This window comes from Macaca thibetana, chromosome 20 (genome assembly GCF_024542745.1).
Source record: "Macaca thibetana thibetana isolate TM-01 chromosome 20, ASM2454274v1, whole genome shotgun sequence".
In the NCBI taxonomy this organism is placed as follows: Eukaryota; Metazoa; Chordata; class Mammalia; order Primates; family Cercopithecidae; genus Macaca; species Macaca thibetana.
Window position 1 is genome coordinate 52,864,235 of NC_065597.1, and position 20,668 is coordinate 52,884,902.

General features: G+C 48.2%; 1 protein-coding gene and 1 pseudogene across 2 annotated transcripts in view; one reads left to right on the plus strand and one right to left on the minus strand.

The window, feature by feature from the left end:
- The window catches only part of NDUFAB1 (NADH:ubiquinone oxidoreductase subunit AB1), a 1,133,838-nt gene that overhangs the window by 202,585 nt on the left and 910,585 nt on the right, over positions 1-20,668 (plus strand). The window lies entirely within an intron of this gene.
- Positions 18,359-19,604, minus strand: LOC126944393 (60S ribosomal protein L3-like; annotated as a pseudogene). The gene has a single exon (XR_007722039.1). The product of XR_007722039.1 is annotated as a 60S ribosomal protein L3-like (transcript).

The following is a 20,668-nucleotide window of genomic DNA, read 5'->3' on the forward strand; positions in this document are numbered from 1 at the left end:
CATAAGAATCAGGTAGGCTGAGCATGATGGCATATGCCTGTAATCCCAGCACTTTGAGAGGCCAAGGCAGGAGGATCACTTGAGGCCAGGAGTTCGAGACCAGCCTGGGCAACATCATGAGGTCCTATCTCTACAAAAAATAATTTAAATAAGTTAGTGAGGCATGGTGGTGCACAAATGTAGTCTTAGCTACTTGGGAGGCTGAGGTGGGAGAATCACTTGAGCCCAGGAGGTCAAGGTTGCAGTGAGCTATAATTGTGCCACTGCACTCCAGTCTGGGTGATAGGGCAAGATTCTGTTTCCAAAAAAAGAAAAAAAAAAAAAAGAAAAGGATCTGATGGACTTAGGGGGTATATAGGGGGCATATGGGGTGGCATAGCAAGGTAGTCAGTGCCCCACCCAAATCCTCATGCACTCACTGTCCCCTTTCACGCTGACTGCATCCTGCTGTGAGCAGCTGCATCTGTCTGAATGCTTTCTCTTAGACTCTGAGTGCTGGGGAGCTAATGTCCTGGAAGCAGCCATTGACCACATGGAGGGAAATGGAAAGATAAACACCCCCACTCCTTGTTCCTCAGCAGGGAAGGATCACCCTGAGAGGGTTTATTTTATTTTTATTTATTTTTTAGACAAGGTCTTATTCTGTGGCTCAGGCTGGAGTACAGTGGTGCAATCACAGCTCACTGCAATCTTGACCTCCTGGGCTCAAGTGATCCTCCCACCTCAGCCTCTAGAGTAGATGGGACTACAGGTGTGTGCCGATACACCAGCCTTATTTCTTCTTCTTCTTCTTCTTTTTTTTTTTTGGTAGAGATGAGGGCTCTCTATGTTGCTCAAGCTGGACTTGAACTCCTGGACTCAAGGGATCCACCCATTTAGGCCTCCCCAAGTGCTGGGATTATAGGCGTGAGCCATCATGCTTAGCTTGAGAATTTTTTTTTTGTTTTTGTTCGTTTGTTTGTTTTTGAGACAGAGTCTCGCACTGTTGCCTGGGCTGGAGTGCAGTGGTGCAATCTCTGCTCACTGCAACCTCCGTCTCCCAGGTTCAAGTGATTCTCCTGCCTCAGTCTCCTGAGTAGCTGGGACTACAGGCGCTCGCCACCACACCTGGCTAAATTTTTGTATTTTTAGTAGAGACGGGGTTTCACTATGTTGACCAGGCTGGTCTCAAACTCCTGACCTTGTGATCCGCCCGCCTCGGCCTCCCGAAGTGCTGGGATTACAGGCATGAGAGAGTGTTTTAAACGGTCTCAGATGTACCCAGTGGGATCAGCCCCAGTTCCCCACAGCAGTAACCTACTTAGCCAAGTGCCCTTTATTTCTGTCTTTCCCTCCCCTGTCTTACTTCCTGTTAGGAACTGAACTGTGTGCTCCCCTCCCAATTCACATGTTGAAGTCCCAACCCCCAGTACTTCAGAATGTGACTGCATTTGGAAATAGGGCTTTTCAAGAGGTGATTAAGCTAAAATGAGGCTGTAAGGGTGGGCCCTAATCCAACCCAGCTGTGGTACTTAACAGAGGAGATTAGGACATAGAGAGACACCAAGCATGTGCGTGCACAGATGGACAACCATGTGAAAAGGCAGCAGGAGGTCAGCCACCTGCAGTCCAGAAGACAGGCCTCTGAGGAAACCAACCCTGCTGGCACTTTGATCTTGAACTTCCAGCCTACAGAACTGTGAGAAAGTATATTCCTGTTGTTTAAGCCACCCAGTTTATGGCATTTTATTTTGGCAGCTTTAGCAGGCTAATATACTTCCCCATTCCCCCACAGTGCTTCCTGGGTTCAATTATCAGATAAATGATTTGCACTTAAATCCTTATCTCAGGGGCCAGGCGTGAGGGGGCTCACACCTGTAATCCCAGCACTTTGGGTGGCCAAGGTGGGCAGATCACCTGAGGTCAGGAGTTCAAGAGCAGCCCGACCAAGATGGTGAAACCCCGTCTCTACTAAAATTACAAAATGTAGCTTGGTGTGGTGGCACATGCCTGTAGCCCCAGCTACTCAGGAGGCTGAGGCAGGAGAATCCCTTGAACCTGGGAGGCAGAGGTTGCAGTGAACTGAGATCATGCCACTGCACTACAGCCTGGGTGACAGAATGATTTTGTCTAAAAAAAAAAATTAGAAAAAAAAAAAAACAGGGCTCAGTGACTCATGCCTGTGATCCCAGCACTTTGAAAGGCCAAGATGGGAGGGTTGTTTGAGCCCAGGAGTTTAAGACCAGCCTGGGCAACACAGTGAAACCCCATCTTTACAAAACATTAAAAAAAATGAAAAATAAAAAAACTAGCCAGGCATGGTGGTGTGCGCCTATAGTCTTAACTTCTTGGAAGGCTGAGGTGGGTGGATCGCTTGAGCCTGGGAGATTGAGGCTGCTGTGAGTCATAATCGTACCATTGCACTCCAGCTTGGGTGACAGAGCAAGACCTTGCCTCATTTAAAACAAACAAACAAAAAAAGACAGAAAAGAAAGAAAAGAAATGAGAAAAGAAAAAAAAAAAGGGTGAAAGGAGTCAGGCAGAACTGGACTTAGGCTCTGGATCTGTGGATGGAGTAAAAGAAAATTAAGCCCTAGTATCCTCATCTTTGCTGAATTTCTAGTCCAGGTTAGAAGACCAGATTCACAACTGTAATCCCAGCACTTTGGGAGACCTGACGCAGGTGGATCACTTGAGGTCAGGAGATTGAGACCAGCCTCCAACATGGTGAAATCCTGTCTGTACTAAAAATATAAAAAGTAGCCGGGCATGGTGGTGGGTGCCTGTAGTCCCAGCTACTTGGGAGGTGGAGGCATGAGAATCGCTTGAACCCAGGAGGCAGAGGTTGCAATGAGCTGAGATCACGCCACAGCACTCAAGCCTGGGTGGCACAGCAAGAGTCTGTCTCAAAAACAACAACAACAACAACAAACAAGCAAGCAAAAAACCAAAAACCAGCCATCCAGAAAATGAGTTGGCGTTCCTAGTGTCACAGTAAAAAGAGCATTTGCCTGGGCAACAGGGACCTCAGTTCTGGCAGCAACTGATTAATCGCCAAGCTTTTTGGGGGCAGGGTAGGAATCTTGTGTGTTTTGCTTTCCATTTATTTCCAGTGTCCAGCACCGTGCTGAAGACTGAGTGATACGTTAGCACTGAATGAAGGACGGAGTATGATTTTGGGTTAGGCTGTTTAGCACTGCAGCTTCTAGGTGTGAGAAGTGGGTGTAATAACTTTTGTTGCATGATGTGTGTGTTATTTCAATGATGTAAGGGAAGGGCTTTATCCACTGGGTTACCTGTCTGGATGCAACGTGGTGGTTTTCTCCAGCCAGGTGCTGTGCCTTATGGATAAACAAGAAGACTCTGAGGCCAGACAGGGTTGGGTTGAGACCCCAACCCTGCCACTTACAGTCTGTGTGGACTTCAATGAGGTGCTTAAATTCAGCATCTAGTAAGCTCTCAATAAAAGCTACCCAATAAAGCGTTCTGCCAGGGCGGGAACTTCACTTTGCCACACTTGAGCATCTCCCGCCAGCTTTGTACTGTTTTCTGTTTGCCCACTAGAGGTCAGGCTAACCCCGAAGTTCAAAGCTCCTAAACCCAGTCCGAAACACCATTTCTAAAGTGTCCAAGCAGGGCGCGGGGGCTCACGCCTGTAATCTCATCACTTAGGGAGGCTGAAGCGGGAAGATCACTGGAGCCCAGGAGTTCCAGACCAGCCTGAGCAACAAAGTGAGACCCCCAAAATACGAAAAGATTAGCTAGCAGTTGTGGCGAGGGCCTATTGTCCCAGCTACTTGGGAGGCTGAGCTGGGAGGCTGAGCTGTGAGAACTGCTTGAGCCCTGGAGGTTGAGGCTGGCTCCAGTGAGCTGTGATTGTGCTGCTTCACTCCAGCCTGGGAAACAGAGCGAGACCCAGCCTGAAAACAGTGTCGGGAGGGGAAAATGACTTAACCCGTGAAACCGCGCTGGTCATACGTATACATTTTCCAAGGCTGCTCTCTGCCCTTCTCAGCCAACCCTCGGATTTTATCACTAGACTAAGAGAATGGAGATTTCTATTGAGGGCAAATTTATTGAGTTACTTCTGAGAAATCACCAGGGAACAAAGGACACAAAAGAAAGGGAAAGCTGGAGGTAATAATAACAATTTCTGAGTATTGACGATGTATTCGGAACTTAATTTTACACTTATTAACTGATTTCATGATTATAACACTCTATGGGGTAGGTATAATTAGTTTCACGTTACGGGTGAAAAGCCGGCACGGGGATGTAGCTCTGGGCTCTTAATCACGGTGTGACGCTGAGATTAGCAAGAGCCTGACTGCCATCAGGAACTGGCCGATTTATTTCAGGTCTAGGATCTATGAAATACAAAAGGCTTTGAGCATTTCCCAGGTGCAGATATTTTTGTTGTTGTTGTTTGTTGTTTTGAGATGGAATCTCACTCCGTTGCCCAGGCTGGAGTGCACTGGAGTGCTCTTGACTCGCTGTAACCGCCGCTTCCTGGGTTCAGGTGATTCTCCTGCCTCAGCCTCCTGAGTAGCTAGGATCACAGGTACGTGCAACCATGCCCGGCTAATTTTTGTGTTTTTAGTAGGGACAAGATTTCGCCACATTGGACAGGCTGGTCTTGAAGTCCTGCCCTCAGGCGATCTGCCCGCCTCGGCCTCCCAAAGTGCTGGGATTACAGACGTTAGCCACCATGCCCAGCCTCCAGGTGCGGATGTTTTTGGTCTTTGAGACACATCTTTTGGGTTCGTTGAACCAGGGAGAAAACTGTCCTCCTCCCTCCTTCGTTTATCTCTGTCTGTGGCTCTTCGGAGGTCACACAAACATGGGTTCAAATCTTGGCACTGCTGTTTGCCAGCCATGTGGCCTGGGTAAGTATGTACTTTACTGAGCAGCAGTTTCCTCTACTGTAAAATGTAGAATTTTTCTCACAGGCCACTCTCCAATCTCTCTGACTCCTCTTCTGTCTCCTCTGGAATGTGAGTTCCTGGAGGAAAGTTTCCATCTTGGCCAGGCACAGTGGCTCACGCCTGTCATCCTAGCACTTTGGAAGGCTGAGGTGGGAGGATCACTTGAGCCCGGGAGTTTGAGACCAGCCTGGGCAACATAGTGAGGCCCTGTATCTGCAAAAATTAAAAAATTAGCCATATGTGGTGGCATGCACATGTAGTCCCAGCTACTCGGGAGGCTGAGGCAGGAGGCTGACTGAGCCCAGGAGTTTGAGGCTACAGTAAGTTATGATTGCGCCACTGAACTCCAGCCTGGGAGACTCTGTCTAGAAAGAAAGAAAGAAAGGAGGAAAGGAAAGAGAGAAGGAAGGAAGGAAAGAAGGGAGGGAGGAAGGAAGGGAAGAAGGAAGGAAAGTAATTTCTTTTTCTTTTTCTTTTTTTTATTATACTTTATGTTCTAAGGTACATGTGCACAACGTGCAGGTTTGTTACATATGTATACATGTGCCATGTTGGTTTGCTGCACCCATTAACTCGTCATTTACATTAGGTATATCTCCTAATGCTGTCCCTCCCCGCTCCCCGCACCCCACAATAGGCCCCAGTGTGTGATGTTCCCCTTCCTGTGTCCAAGTGTTCTCATTGTTCAATTCCCACCTATGAGTGAGAACATGCGGTGTTTGGTTTTCTGTTCTTGCGATAGTTGGCTGAGAATGATGGTTTCCAGCTGCATCCATGTCCCTACAAAGAACACGAATTCATCCTTTTTTATGGCTGCATAGTATTCCATGGTGTATATGTGCCACATTTTCTTAATCCAGTCTGTCACTGATGGACATTTGGGTTGGTTCCAAGTCTTTGCTATTGTGAATAGTGCCGCAATAAACATACGTGTGCATGTGTCTTTATAGCAGCATGATTTATAATCCTTTGGGTAAGGAAAGTAATTTCTAGTGTCCAGAACAGCCTGGCATATATTAGATGCTAAAGAAATAAACGCTGATGGCTGCCTGATGCTGCTTCCCACTGAACGTCCGTTAAAGTGTAAGTGTTCCCCTTCTATATTCTCATTGAAAGTACAGGACTTCAATCATTTGCTAATGACTGTCAAGCAGCCATTCATTCATGGAGGCATGCATTCATTCCTGAACACTTGTGCATTAGGGGCTGGGCGTGGTGGCTCACACCTGTAATCCCAGCACGTTGGGAGGCTGATGCAGGTGGATCACTTGAGGTCAGGAGTTCCAGATCAGCCCGGCCAACGTGGCAAAACCCTGTCTCTACTAAAAATACAAAAATTAGCTGGGCATGGTGGTGCACACCTGTAATTCTAGCTATTTGGGAGGCTGAGGCAGGAGAATAGCTTGAACCTGGGAGGTGGAGGTTGCAGTGAGCCAAGATTGTACCACTGTACTCCAGCCTGGGTGACAGAGCTAAACTCCGTCTAAAAAAAAAAAGGTTAGGGGCCTGCTCTCAAGAGCTTCAAGTCCAACATGAGACAAGCTGGCCATTATGGAGTTCCAGCCTGAACAGTCCCACCCTTGGCTGACCCCACCGTCCATGTGCGTTTTCTGTGTATTTGATCCTTGCCTACTTAGAAGTGGAACTCACTGGGCCAGGTGCGGTGGCTCACGCCTGTAATCCCAGCACTTTGGGAGGCCGAGGCGGGCAGAACACGAGGTCGGGAGATCGAGACCATCCTGGCTAACATGGTGAAACCCTCTCTCTACTAAAAATACAAAAAATTAGCCAAGAGTGGTGGTGGGCGCCTGTAGTCCCAGCTACTTGGGAGGCTGAGGCAGGAGAATGGCACGAACCTGGGAGGCGGAGCTTGCAGTGAACTGAGATTGTGCCACTGTACTGTAGCCTGGGTGACAGAGTGAGACTCCATCTCAAAAAAAAAAAAAAAAAAAAAAAAAAAAAAAAAAATAGAAAGAAGTGGAACTCGCTGTGGCCAAGCTATGCTCTTCTCTGATTCTCCAGACTGAGGATCCATTAGTATTAGTCCATTATCGCACTGCCATAAAAAATTACCTGAAATTGAGTAATTTATAAAGAAAAGAGTTTTAATTGTTTCACGGTTCTGCAGGCTCTACATGAATCATGTCTGGGGAGGCCTCAGGAAACTTACAATCATGGAAGAAGGGGAAGCAGCACATCTTACATGGCTGGAGTAGGAGGAGGAGAGAGAGGTGGGAGGTGATCCACTTTAAACAACCAGATCTCATGCTGAGCGCGGTGGCTCACACCTATAATCCCAGCACTTTGGGAGGCCAAGGCAGGCGGATCACCTGAAGTCAGGAGTTCAAGACCAGCCTGGCCAACATAGTGAAATGCTGTCTCTATAAAAATACAGACACACACACAAAAGATTAGCTGGATGTGGTGGTGGATGCCTATAATCCCTGCTACTCAGGAGGCTGAGGCAAGAGAATCACTTGAACCCAGGAGGCAGAGGTGGGAGTGAGCTGAGATCATGCCACTGCACTCTAGCCTGGGTGATAGAGCAAGACTCCGTCTCAACAAAACAAAACAAAACAAACAAAAATAAACAACCAGATCTCATGAGCACTCATGAGCAGCACCAAGGGGGACATCCAGCCCCATGATCCAATCACCTCCCACCAGGCCCTGCCTCCAACATTGGGGATTATGATCTGACATGAGATTTGGGTGGGGACATGGACCCAAACCATGTCAGGAGCATAAATCAAGACTCCTGGGGCTGAGTATGGTGGGTCGTGCCTGTAATCCCATCACTTTGGAAGGCTGAGGGGGAAGGATCGCTTGAGTCCAGGAGTTCAAGGCCAGCCTGGACAACATAGTGGGACACTATGTAAAAAAATAAAAAATTATCCAGGCATGGTGGCGTGCACCTGTAGTCCTAGGTACTTGAGAGGCTGAGGTGGGAGGATGGCTTGAGCCCAAGAGGTTGAGGCTGCAGTGAGCTAAGGTGGTACCACTGAACTCCAACCTGGTTGGCAGAGGAGACCCTGACTGAAAACAACAACACGAAACAAAACAAAACAAAACAAAAACTCCAGTTTCCTCTTATATGGTTGGAGCAGGAAGAAGTGGGGGAGGAGGTGTGTGTGTGTGTGTTTAAATCTTTTTTTCTTTTGGCAAGCACACATGTGCACAACCTAATATACACATCATGCGTGCTTCTCTTTTCTTGGGGTTAAGTCCCAGCATGACCAACCTCGGGCAGGTCTGTTCTCTCTGGACCTCCTTTTCCTTATCTGCTCAATGAGGCTGATGGATACTGTGCTTTCCAAGGTACCTTTTCACAATAACATGTTCTCAACCAGTGTGCAAGTGTTCCCCTCCTAGGGATACATTTCTTGCATCTTTCTCACATACGTGGCCCTGCCTGCACACACAGACACGGAGCTGCAGTGTGTGCACATCTATTCCACACTCTGTCCCTGCAAGCCTTCCTACCCTGGGCTATCTGGACTAGTAAGGAATAAAACAAGAAACAGAGGGTCATGGTGGTGAGGGTGAGGGAGGCAGAGTCCCAAAGGCCTGTTCTTGCCCTTAGGAGGTTCTGGTGCAGGAGGTCTGGGTCACATTCTTGGACAGATGCTGGAGGCCAGCTCTGCCCTAGTCTATGATCGAGGCCAGGCACTCTTTGAACTGGTGAATATGGGGAAGCAGTACTTCTGAGCCCTCTCTAGACCCAGCTTTACCCCTACAAGCTCTGCAAATCACTTCTTAGTATTTAACTTTTTTTTTTTTTTTTGATTTAGAGATCAGGTGTATCAATCCGTTCTCACACTGCTGTAAAGAAATAACTGAGACTGAGTAATTCATAAAGAAAAATAGTTTAATTGGCTCATGGTTCTGCAGGCTCTACAGGATGCATGGGGGGGGAGGCTTCAGGAAACTTACAATCATGGTGGAAGGCGAAGGGGAAGCAGTTTCCTCTTACATGGTTGGAGCAGGAGGAAGTGGGGGAAGAGGTGCTACACAATTTTAAATGAGCAGATCTGGTGGTAACTCACTATCACGAGAACAGAATCCAAGGGGAAATCCCCTCCCATGATCCAATCACCTCCCACCAGGCCCCACCTCCAACACTGGGGTTTACAATTCGACATGAGATATGGGCGGGAACACAGACCCAAACCGTATCACCAGGTCCTGCTTTGTGGCCCAGGCTGGAGTGCAGTGGCATGATCATAGCTCATTGCAGCCTCAAACTCTCAGACGCAGAGATCCTCCCGCCTCAGCCTCTGGAGTAGCTGGGACGACAGGCGTGCACCATCATGCTCGGCTGATTCTTAGTATTTTTGAAAGCATGGGTAGCAGTGCGTGTGTGGAGGAAGGAAGGGTGTAGAGGGCTGGTGTTCCCCCGCTGTTCCTTCTCCACAGGAGAAATGGAGCTGGGCGTGTCTAATTCCAGCTTGCCAGCTGAGGGCGCTTCTGTTCCGTAATTCCACCACCCTGGCCTTGGTGAGCCAAGCACAATTTCTTATCCCAAAGGTAGACCTAAGAGCCGGTTCTTTTTCACTCAAAGTGAGGGAGCTTTCAACACAGCCCATAGCCAACGCAGACCAGGCATGGTGGTGGGCACCCGTAGTCTCAGCCATCAGGAGGCTTAGGCGGGAGGATTGTTTGAGCCCAGGAGGTCGAGTCCAGTCTGGGCAACACAGGGAGACCCCATCTCTTAAAAAACAAAAAACACCAGCCTGGCAACATGGTAAAACCCTGTCTCTACTAAAAATACAAAAATTAGCTGGGCACGATGGTGTACGCTTGTAGTCTCAGCTGCTGGGGGGGCTGAGGCAAAAGAATCATTTGAACCCAGGAGGCAGAGGTTGCAGTGAGCCAAGATCATGCCACTGCACTCCGGCCTGGGTAAAAAAGCCAGGCTATCTCAAACCAAACCAAAAACCAAACCAAACCAAACAAAACCACCCTAAAATCAAGCAAACAGAAAACAAAAACAAAACAAAAAATACCCACAAGGTTTAGGCTGCCACCTATCTTTGTTTGATGGTGAGGTAGAGATTGGGAGGAGAGAAGGGAATCATTTCTTGCCTATGGGGTAATAGGGAATGCAAATTTTCACCCCTTGACTTGAGATGGGTTCCCTAGCAGCAGATCCTAAGATGGAAACCAAGAATTCTCAGGAGGAGATGAGTGAGGAAGCAGGATAAAACACTACAGAAAGCTCACTAATGCTGCAGGAAGCAAAATGACAGCACAGAGCTGGTCCCCACTTAAGGCCAAGGGGCTGGCCCCATTCCCCGAGTTGTCGTCTGACATCTGATCCCAGGAGGTGGGGGGGGCCATCGTCTCCTAGTGTTTCCTTTCTGGCCAAGGGCTGTGTATTAGTTTGGAAGGCTGCCGAAACAAAGTACCACCACCTGGGTGGCTTAAACCCCAGACATTTATTCTCTCATAGTTCTGGAGGCTGGAAGTCCAAGTTCAAGGTGCCAGCAGGGTTGGTCCTTTCTGAAGGCCACAAGGGAGAATCTGTTCCATGCCTTTCCCTCAGCCTCTAGTGGTCTGCTGGCAATCTTTGGTTTTGCTTGGCTTGTAGAAGCATCACTTGAATCTCTGTCTCCTTTTTTGAAGCAGGGTCTTGTTCTGTCACCCAGGTTGGAGTGCAGTGGTGCAATCATGGCTCACTGCAACCTCCACCTCCCAGGCTCAAGTGATCCTCCTGCCTCAGCCTCCCGAGTTGCTGGGACTACAGGCACGTGCCACCATGCCCAGCTAGTTTTTTGGTATTTTTGGTAGAGATGGGGTTTCACTGTGTTGCCCAGGCTGGTCTCAAACTCCTGAGCTCAAGTGATCCCCCCACCTTGGCATCCCAAAGTGCTGGGATTACAGGCGCCTGGCCCTATGCCTTCATTTTTACCTAGCATTGTGTGTGTGTGTGTGTGTGTCTGTCTGTCTGTCTGTCTATCTGTCTGTGTCCAAATATCCCCTTTTTATAAGGACAGCGGTGGTCCTAGTCTGTTTGCATTACTATAAAGGAATACCCTAGGTTGGGTAATTTATAAAGAAAAGAGATTCATTTGGCTCACAGTTCTGCAGGCTGTACAGGGAACATGGCGTTAGCATCTGCTTCTGCTGAGAGCTCAGGATGCTTCCATTCATGGCAGAAGGCCAAGGGGGAGCTGGTGTGTGCAGAGACTACATGGTGAGAGAGGAAGCAAAAGAGGGAGGGAGGTGCTGGGCTCTTTGTAACAATCACTTCTCAATTTATTACTGGGAGGACAGCACCAAGTCATTCGTGAAGGATCTGCCCCCATGACTCAAATACCTCCCACTAGGCCCCACCTCCAACACTGGGGATCACATTTCAACATGAGATTTGGAGGAGACAAATATCCAAACTCTATCAGTGGTTATATTGGACCAGGGCCCTAAAGACCTAATCATATCATTTAAGTTAATTACCTCTTTAGAGGCCCTCTTTCCAAATAAGGTCACATTCTAAGATATTGAGGGTTAGGACTTTAACGCTGGAATTTTAGGGGCATACAATTAACTCAACCTATACCAGGCAGTGTTCTAGAGAGGAAACAGCTGTGAGCCATTAGCAGCCAGTGCTCTGGGCATCTGGGGATGGATGCACTAGCTGGGAAGAGGGTCCCTGTGAGGCACCAACAGCACTCACTACACCAGTGGTTCTCAAAGTGTAACCCCTGGGCCAGCAGCATCAGCCTCCCCTGGGAATGTGCTACGAAATGCAAAGTCTTGGGCCTTCCTCCAAACCTTACTGAATCAGAAACTGTGGGGATGGTGCCTCACAGTCTGTCGTGATTCTGATGCATACCAGCGTTTGAGAACCACTGCCATATACCACTCGGTCACTGAACAACAAATGCTGATGGCAGAGAAAGGCAGTGAGCATTGATCCAGGAGGCTTGAGGGTCCCCAGGGAACGCAGGACTGCCGCACTGCGTAACTCTAGGGAGCACCATTCAGGTTGCAATGCAGGTCAATGGTGCTCACAGAGCACAGTCTGAAGCATGCAATTGAGTACAGTTGCATGGTGCATCCCTGGAGTGGTGCAGCTGCCACCATGGAGCCAGGCCTAGGCTATTCTATTAAGGGAAGTGCGGTGCTTTCTAGCAGGGCTAGAAATAGTCGAATCAGGGGCAGGTGTGGTGGCTCACCCCTGTAATCCCAGTGCTTTGGGAGGCCGAGGTGGGAGACTGCTTGAGTTAAAGAGCAGCCTGGGCCACATCATGAGACTCTCCCCCATCTCTACAAAAGATGAAAAAATTATCCAGGCATGGTGGTGCATGGCTGAGGCTGAGGCAGGAGGATCACTTGGGAGGCTGAGGCAGGAGGATCACTTGGGAGGCTGAGGCAGGAGGATCACTTGGGAGGCTGAGGCAGGAGGATCACTTGGGAGGCTGAGGCAGGAGGATCACTTGGGAGGCTGAGGCAGGGGGATCACTGGGGAGGCTGAGGCAGGAGGATCACTTGGGAGGCTGAGGCAGGGGGATCACTTGGGAGGCTGAGGCAGGGGGATCACTTGGGAGGCTGAGGCAGGAGGATCACTTGGGAGGCTGAGGCAGGGGGATCACTTGGGAGGCTGAGGCAGGGGGATCACTTGGGAGGCTGAGGCAGGAGGATCACTTGAGTGCAGGGCTTCCCGGCTGCAGTGAGCTTAGGTCCCATCACTGCACTCCAGCCTGGATGACAGAGTGAGACTCTGTCTCAAAAAATAAAAAAGTGAAAAAAAAAACCCAGAGAAGCCATGCTCATGCATATGCCCCGATCAATGCTTGAGCTCCATCTGATGCACTGCATGATGTGAAACTGAGACAGGGTGAGGACCCCCTTTTGTAGGGGCCTGTGGATCCTAAGAATGGAAATAAAGAAAAATTCTGAGTTCCTTCAAGGGAAATTCCAGGCACCTAGCTAGCCCTGAGAACTAAATAAGTAACTTCTTCTTTTTTTTTTTTTTTTTTTTTTTTTTTGAGACTGTCTCACTCTGTTGCCAGGCTGGAGTGCAGTGGTGTGATCTCGGCTCACTGCAACCTCTGCCTCCTGGGTTCAAGCGATTCTCCTGCCTCAGCCTCCTGAGTAGCTGGGACTACAGGGGTGTGCCATGACGTCCAGCTAATTTTTGTATTTTTAGTAGAGATAGGGTTTCACTATGTTGGCCAGGATGGTCTCCATCTCTTGACCTCTTGATCTGCCCACTTTGGCCTCCCAAAGTGCTGGGATTACAGGCATGAGCCAATGCACCCGGCCCTAAATAAGTAACTTCTTAAATAAGAAAGGCAATCATCCTGAAACAATAGCCAAGGAAGTTAGAGTCAGGAGATACTTGCTTTCCCTACAGAAACTGAAGATAACACCTTAACAAAGGTCCCTGAATTGTCTTTCAGATGATGGGACATAGACCCCAGGTAAGAGTGAAGCGAAGACTCAACTTTAAGCACCACCTTCTAAGTTTCTTTTGAGGAGCTTGGAGAAAGTTACTCCCTGTTGGTCTAAGTGATACAGGCACTATAAAAAGAAATGATTAAGGCAGATAGTGAGGGTAAGGAAGTCCTCAACCAGGTTTCCCTTTTAACAAAAAGCAGCCCCCAAATCATTTATTTTCTAACAAACAGCAGCCTATAAAATCAAGCTGCAGACATAGATAAGCAAGCTGGAAGCTTGCACGGGTGAATGCTGGCAGCTGTGCCAATAGGAAAAGGCTACCTGGTGGCCAGGCATGCTCAACATGGAGGCTCCATCTTCCCTTTTCGTTGTCAACCACATGTACAGTAAGGAACAGTCAACATCACACTGGCCAGGTAGAGAAGCCATTTTCATAATGGAAGATTAGGATGGGGTGGCCAGCTTCTTTGCGCACTATGTAAATATCACAGCTGGTCCACCAATCTTTGGGCCCTATGTAAATTAGACAACACCTCCTCACGGCAATCTATAAACCCTCCCCTCCCCCCACATGCACTTCACCGCAAAACCAAAAGACCCACTTGGGTGCCCCCTCTCTCTGCAGGAGACAGAGCTTTTCTCTTTCTCTCTATTAAACTTCTTCTCTTAAACTCACTTCTTGTGTGTCCGTGTCCTCGATTTCCTTGATGTGAGACGACGAACCTCAGGCATTTACCCCAGACAACAAAGGTGCTTCATAAGGTCATGCAGCGGTAAGTGGCAGAGCGGGGATTTGAACAGAGGCAGTCTGGCTCCAAGGCTCCAAGGCTGGGTGCTCTCTCTCTCTCTCTTTCTCTCTCTCTTTCCCTCTCTCTCTTTCTCTCCTTTTCTCTCTCTCTCTGTCTCTTTCTCTCCTTTTCTCTTTCCTTCCTTCCTTCCTCTTCTTTTTTCTTTCTTTCTTCCTTCCTTCCTTCCTTCCTTCCTTCCTTCCTTCCTTCCTTCCTTCCTTCCTTCCTTCCTTCTTTCTTTTCTTTCTTTCTTTCTTTCTTTCTTTCTTTCTTTCTTTCTTTCTTTCTTTCTTTCTTTCTTTCTTTCTTTCTTTCTTTTTTCTTTCTCTTTCTTTCTTTCTTTCTTTCTTTCTTTCTTTCTTTCTTTCTTTCTTTCTTTCTTTCTTTCTTTCTTTCTTTCTTTCTTTCTTTCTTTCTTTCTTTCTTTCTCTCTCTCTTTCTTTCCTTTCTTTCCTCTCTCTTTCTCTCTCTCTCTTCCTTTCTGCCCTCCCCTCCCCTCCCCTCCTCTCTCTCCCTCTCCTCTCCTCTCCTCTCCTCTCGTCTGCTCTCCTCTCTCTGTTGCCCAGGCTGAAGTGCAGTAATGCAATCTCGGGTCACTACAACCTCTACCTCCCCAGCTCAAGCAATCCTCGCACCTCAGCCTCCCAAGCAGCTGAGACTATAGGCATGCACCACTATGACCAGATAATTTTTTTTTTTTGAGACAGATTCTTACTCTCTTACTCAGGCTGGAGTGACGTGGTGCGATCTTGGCTCATTGCAACCTCTGCCTCCCAGGTTCAAGGGATTCTGGTGGCTCAGCTCCTGAGTAGCTGGGATTACAGGTGCCCACGACCTTGCCAAGCTAATTTTTGTATTTTTAGTAAAGACGGGGTCTCATTATGTAGCCCAGGCTGGTCTCCTGGACTCAAGCAATCCTTTCACCCCAGCCTCCCCAAATGCTAGGATTTCAGGAGTGAGCCACCATGCCTGGCCAAGGCTAGGCTTTTATCTCCCAGCCTATGTGACCTTCTGATGGAGTCACAGGTGAGGGGGGCATGGTACATGAAGACTTGATTTTCACCAAGCACTCAACTTGGTTCCCAGTCCAACTCTATTTGTGCCCCAGGGTTCCTTCTTGGTATTGGAAATGGATAAAGCCTGTGGGTTTTTATTAAGTTTTTTTTCCCCACACGACACTGATGTATCAAGGGGGTTTTACCCAGGCTAGATTATGACTTTGTCTTTGACTTTTGATTTTAAAAACTAAGCGTTTGCTTCCATTGTTCTCTGGTTTTCTGGTGACAACTTTCTCCCTAAGGCAATGAGTAGGTGACTCATGTTGCGTTGCCTGGAGGACGGGGTGGGGAAGGAGTGAGCGGGAAGGGGCGTCAGAGTACTGAGCATGATTCCACTTATAGGAGGAATCTAAAACAGTCAAGTGCACGGAATCAAAGAGTGTAATGGTGGTTGCTAGGGACTGGGGGAGGGAGAAATGGGGAGTTACTAATCAATGGGCAGAAAGCTGCAGTCAAGCAAGATGAATAAGCTCTAGAAATCTGCTGTATGACATTTACCTATAGTCAACAGGAATGTATCGGACACTTAAAAAATCTGTTAAGAGAGGAGATGTCATGTTGTGTTCTTTTTTCTTTTGAATTTCTTTCTTTCTTTCTTTCTTTCTTTCTTTCTTTCTTTCTTTCTTTCTTTCTTTTTTTAAGAGATGAGGGTCTTGCTATGCTGCCCAGTCTAGTCTTGAACTCCTGGCCTCACGCAATCTTCTGCCTTGGCCTTCCAAAGTGCTGAAATTACAGGTGTGAGCCACTGCACATGGCCCCTGTGTTCTTATCACGATTAAAAAATAAAAAGAGATGGCCAGGCATGGTGGCTTGTGCCTGTAATCCCAGTGCTTTGGGAGGCTGAGGTGAGGGGGTGTTGCTTGAGGTCAGGAGTTTGAGACCAGCCTGGGCAACACAGTGAGACCCAGTCTATATTTTAAAAAAGAGAGAGAAAGATGGAGTGTATCACATCTGTTTCTCTGTATCTCATTTTTCATCTCCTCCACCTTCACTTTGTTCTACTTCTTGTCAGCCTCAAGTCTTGGAGATGGGGTTGAAGATTCTGTGGCTAGCCCAGGTCTGCCCTTCTGGGAAACACTGCCCCTCCAGGGAAGTGCTGCCCAAAAGGAATGTCATGGGAACCACACATGTAATTTTACACTTTCTGCTAGCCACATTAGAAAGGTAAAGAGAGACTGGCCATGGTGGGACATGCCTGTAATCTCAGCACTTTGGGATGCCAAGGTGGAAGATTGCTTGAGCCCAGTTTAAGATGAGCCTAGGCAAAATGGTGAGACCCTGTGTCCACAGAAATAAATAAATAGCCAGTGTGGTGGCTTATGCCTATAATCCTAGCACTTTTGGAGGCAGAGGTGGGCGGATTCCCTGAGCTCAGGAGTTCGAGACCAGCTTGGACAATGTGGTGAAACCCCATCTCTACTAAAAATATATAAAAATTAGCCAGCGGTGGTGGCGTACATCTGTAGTCCCAGCTATTTGGGAGGCTGAAGCAGGAGAATCGCTTGAACCTAGGAGGCAGAGGCTGCAGTGAGCCAAGATCGTGCCACTGCACTCCAGCCTGGGCGACAGAGTGAGACTCTGTCTCAATAAATAAATAAATAAATAAATAAAAATGAGGCTAGGCACGGTGGCTGATGCCTGTAAGCCTAGCACTTTGGGAGGCCGAGGTGGTCAGATCACAAGGTCAGGAGTTCGAGACCAGCCTGGCCAACATAGTGATACCCTGTCTCTACTAAAAATACAAAAAAATTAGCCAGGCATGGTGGTGCGTGCCTGTAGTCCCAGCCACTTGGAAGGCTGAGGCAGTAGAATTGCTTGAACCCGGGAGGCAGAGGTTGCAGTGAGCCGAGATCGTGCCACTGCACTCCAGCTTGGACAACAGAGTGAGACTCTGTCTCAAAAAAAAAAAAAAAATTAGCTGGCTGAGGTGGGAGGATGGATTCAGCCCAGGAATCTGAGGCTGCGGTGAACTATGATCACACCACTGCACTGCAGCCTGGGAGACAGAGCAAGGCTCTGTCTCCAAAAAATGAAAGTAAAGAGACACCCATGACAATTTTCTTTTTTCTTTTTCTTTCTTTTTTTTTTTGAGACGGAGTCTTGCTCTATTGCCCAGGCTACTGGAGTGCAGTGGCACAATCTCGGTTCACTGCAACCTCCACCCCCCTACCACGGGTTCAAGCGATTCTTGTGTCTCAGCCTCCGGAGTAGCTGGGATTACAGGTGTCCACCACCAGGCCCAGCTAATTTTTGTATTTTTAGTAAAGAGGAGATTTTGCCATGTTGGCCAGGCTGGTCTCCAACTCCTGACCTCAAGTGATCTGCCTGCCTTGGCATCCCAAAGTGTTGGAATTACAGGCGTGAGCCACTGAACCCGGCTGAGAATTGTCATATTTTATTTAACCCAATATGACTAAACTATTGTTTCTTCAATGTGCTATCAATATAAAACATCATTACTTTCTTTTTCCATACTAAAGTTTTTTTAAAATACTGGGGTGTAATTTATACTAATGATCCCAACTTAATGCAGACTCACCACATTTCAAGTGCATGACGGCCACATGTGCCCAGTGGATACTGCAATGGACAGTGGAGCTCTAGAGCTCTGAACATCTGTGTTCCGGGGTGACCTTACTTCCATGACTAATGTCGGAGGATGGCTGTAAGGCCCAGGGCTATTTGTGTCCAGCTCCAACTTAATCTCTTCTGGGGAAATGAGCTTTGTTCTCTTTTAGTGGAGAATCTGTCCTTGCTTTGCCCATTGTGGGATGTTTTCCAGAGCACAGATGCTAATGTTGTTCTAAAAAACTGGGGTTCTTGGCCAGGCGAGGTGGGTCACGCCTGTAATCCCAGCACTTTGGAAGGCCGAGGTGGGCAGATCACGAGGTCAGGAGATTGAGACCATCCTGGCTAACACGGTGAAACCCCATCTCTACTAAAAATACAAAAAATTAACTGGGTGTGGTTGCGGGTGCCTGTAGTCCCAGCTACTCGGGAGACTGAGGCAAGAGAATGGTGTGAACATGGAAGGCGGAGCTTGCAGTGAGCCACGATTGCGTCACTGCACTCTAGCCTGGGTGACAGAGCAAGATTCCATTCCCCCGAAAACGAAACAAAACAAAACAAAACAAAGCAAAACGAAACTGGGGTTCTTCACCAGGCAAGTAACAAAGACTCTTTTTTTTTTTTTTTTCCAGTGGAAAATAACTTTTATTGAGACCCCACCAGCTGTAAAATCTGCTCCTGGCATTAAGCTCCTTCTTCCTTTGCAATTCGGTCTTTCTTGAGTGGCCCCATGAATGCTTTCTTCTCCTCCATGGTCTGGAAGAGGCCATGGCCAAACTTGGAGGTGGTGTCAGTGAACTTAAGGTCAATCTTCTCCAGAGCCCGTGGCTTCGTCTGCATCAGCAAGGACTTGCGGAGGGTGAGTACCCACTTCTTGGTTCTCACCACACAGTCTTTCAGCATGACAAAGTCATTGGTCACTTCACCATAGTGGACAAAGCCACCCAGAGGGTTGACGCTCTTGTCAGACAGGTCATAGTCGGTAGAAGCATTGTTCTTGATCAGCTTGCTGTCCTTGATAAGGTAGCCCTGGCCAATCTTAGAGATCTTCTTGTTGATCTCAGTGCGGTGATGGTAGCCTTTCTGCCCAGCACGTGCCACAGAGAAGGCCACACGAGCAGGATGCCGTGCCCCAATACAGGCCACCTTACGCAGGCCTCAGTGGGTCTTATGGGGCAGCTTCTTGGTGTGCCAACGACTGGTGACCCCTTTGTAGCCTTTGCCCTTGGTCACCCTGATGACGTCGATCATCTCATCCTGCCCAAACACTTGGTTCACAGGTACCTGCTGCTCGAGCCTCTCACGGGCCCAGTCCAGCTTCTTGGCCACGGTGCCTTCGTGTACCTGGATCTCCATCAGGTGGGCCTTCTACTGGCACAGAGGAAGCAGGCGCATCTGGGTGTGGGCAATGACACGGATGACTTGGCAGTACTTCTTCATGCTGCTGAAGTCCTTCTCCAGCTGCTTCTTGCCAACCTCATCCTGCCATTTCTTGCAGTACTTGGTAAAGGCCTTCTTCTTAGATTTATACCAGTTCTTATAGAAACGCCTCTTGCATTCATCACTGATGTGCTCAGCGAAGACAGTCTTGAAGGTCCGGAGGCCTCGAGGGGTTTCCACGTAGCCCTCAATGCCCACAACCACCATGGGTGGCGTCTCCACAATGGTCACAGCCTCCACCACCTCCTTCTTGTGCACCTTGGATCCTGGCCTGTGGACTTCCTGCACGATGTGGGTCATGTCAGCCTTGTATCCCAGGAAGGCTGTGAGGTGGACCGGCTTAGATGGGTCATCCTTAGGGAAGCTCTTGACCTTCCCGTGATGCCTGCTGCTGTGCTTCTGAGGCACCCATGTCTGGGAGCGGAGAACGTTCTGTGAGACATCACGCCATCAAATCCTGCCGGTAGAGAACAAAGACTCTTTATAGGGATGTAGGTTTGGATCAATAGGAGTTTTATTACTTGATACAAGTAAAGGAAAACACTGAGAGTATTCTCTAAAGCAGTGTCTTCCCAAGAGAAAGTGATAGGCGGGTCTTATGGGGTGGATAGAGAAGGGAGAGGATGCATCATTGTGTGGAGTTGGGTCTCAGTTGCGCAGATGTGGTGAGCCATCATGCCAGCACATAGCTTGCATGTTAAGGTAATGAAGCTATAGCACCTCTGGGGGTGGAGACTTTAGCATGGTAATGAGGAATGCTCACTTGCATTCATCTTTAAGTTGTGGGAGTCTGCCAGGAGCTGGTTTTAACCAGTTAGGTGACTTCATTCCATACAAGGTGTGGGAAGAAAAAGACTCCAGGGCAGGAGGCTATAAAACAGGCTGATTGCTCAAGTTCATTAAATTCCTGTAATCTCTGGAGACCCTCCCTGTCTGCTTACACTAGGTAAACCTGACCTGTGTGTTAACATGGAGAGCAGAGGATGTTATGTATTCATTTAAAAATCATATATTGAATATGTCATAAGCTCAAGATTCTGTAATAGCATGCAGTTCAGGGTCCTAGGGGAATGGGACCAAAGCCTCAGTCTTTTTTTTTTTTTTTTTTTTTTTGAGACTGAGTCTCACTCTATCACCCAGACTGGAGTGCACTGGCATGATCTTGGCCCATTGCAACCTCTGCCTCCCTGGTTCAAGCAGTTCTTGTGCCTCAGCCTCCAGAGTGGCTGGGATTACAGGCATGTGCCACCACATCTGGCAATTTTTTTGTATTTTGGGTTTCTCCATTTTGGCCAGGCTGGTCTCAAACTCCTGGCCTCAGGTGATTCACCTGCCTTGGCATCTCAAAATGCTGAGATTACAGGTGTGAGCCACCGCACCTGGCCTCAGTCTTTAGGATCAAAAGCAAAAGTCCCTGCCCTTGTGGAGCTTTCATTCCTTGGAGGGAAACAGGGAGGACAGGGAGTGCAGCTGGGGCTGCAGTAGTGAGGTGACATTTGAATGAACA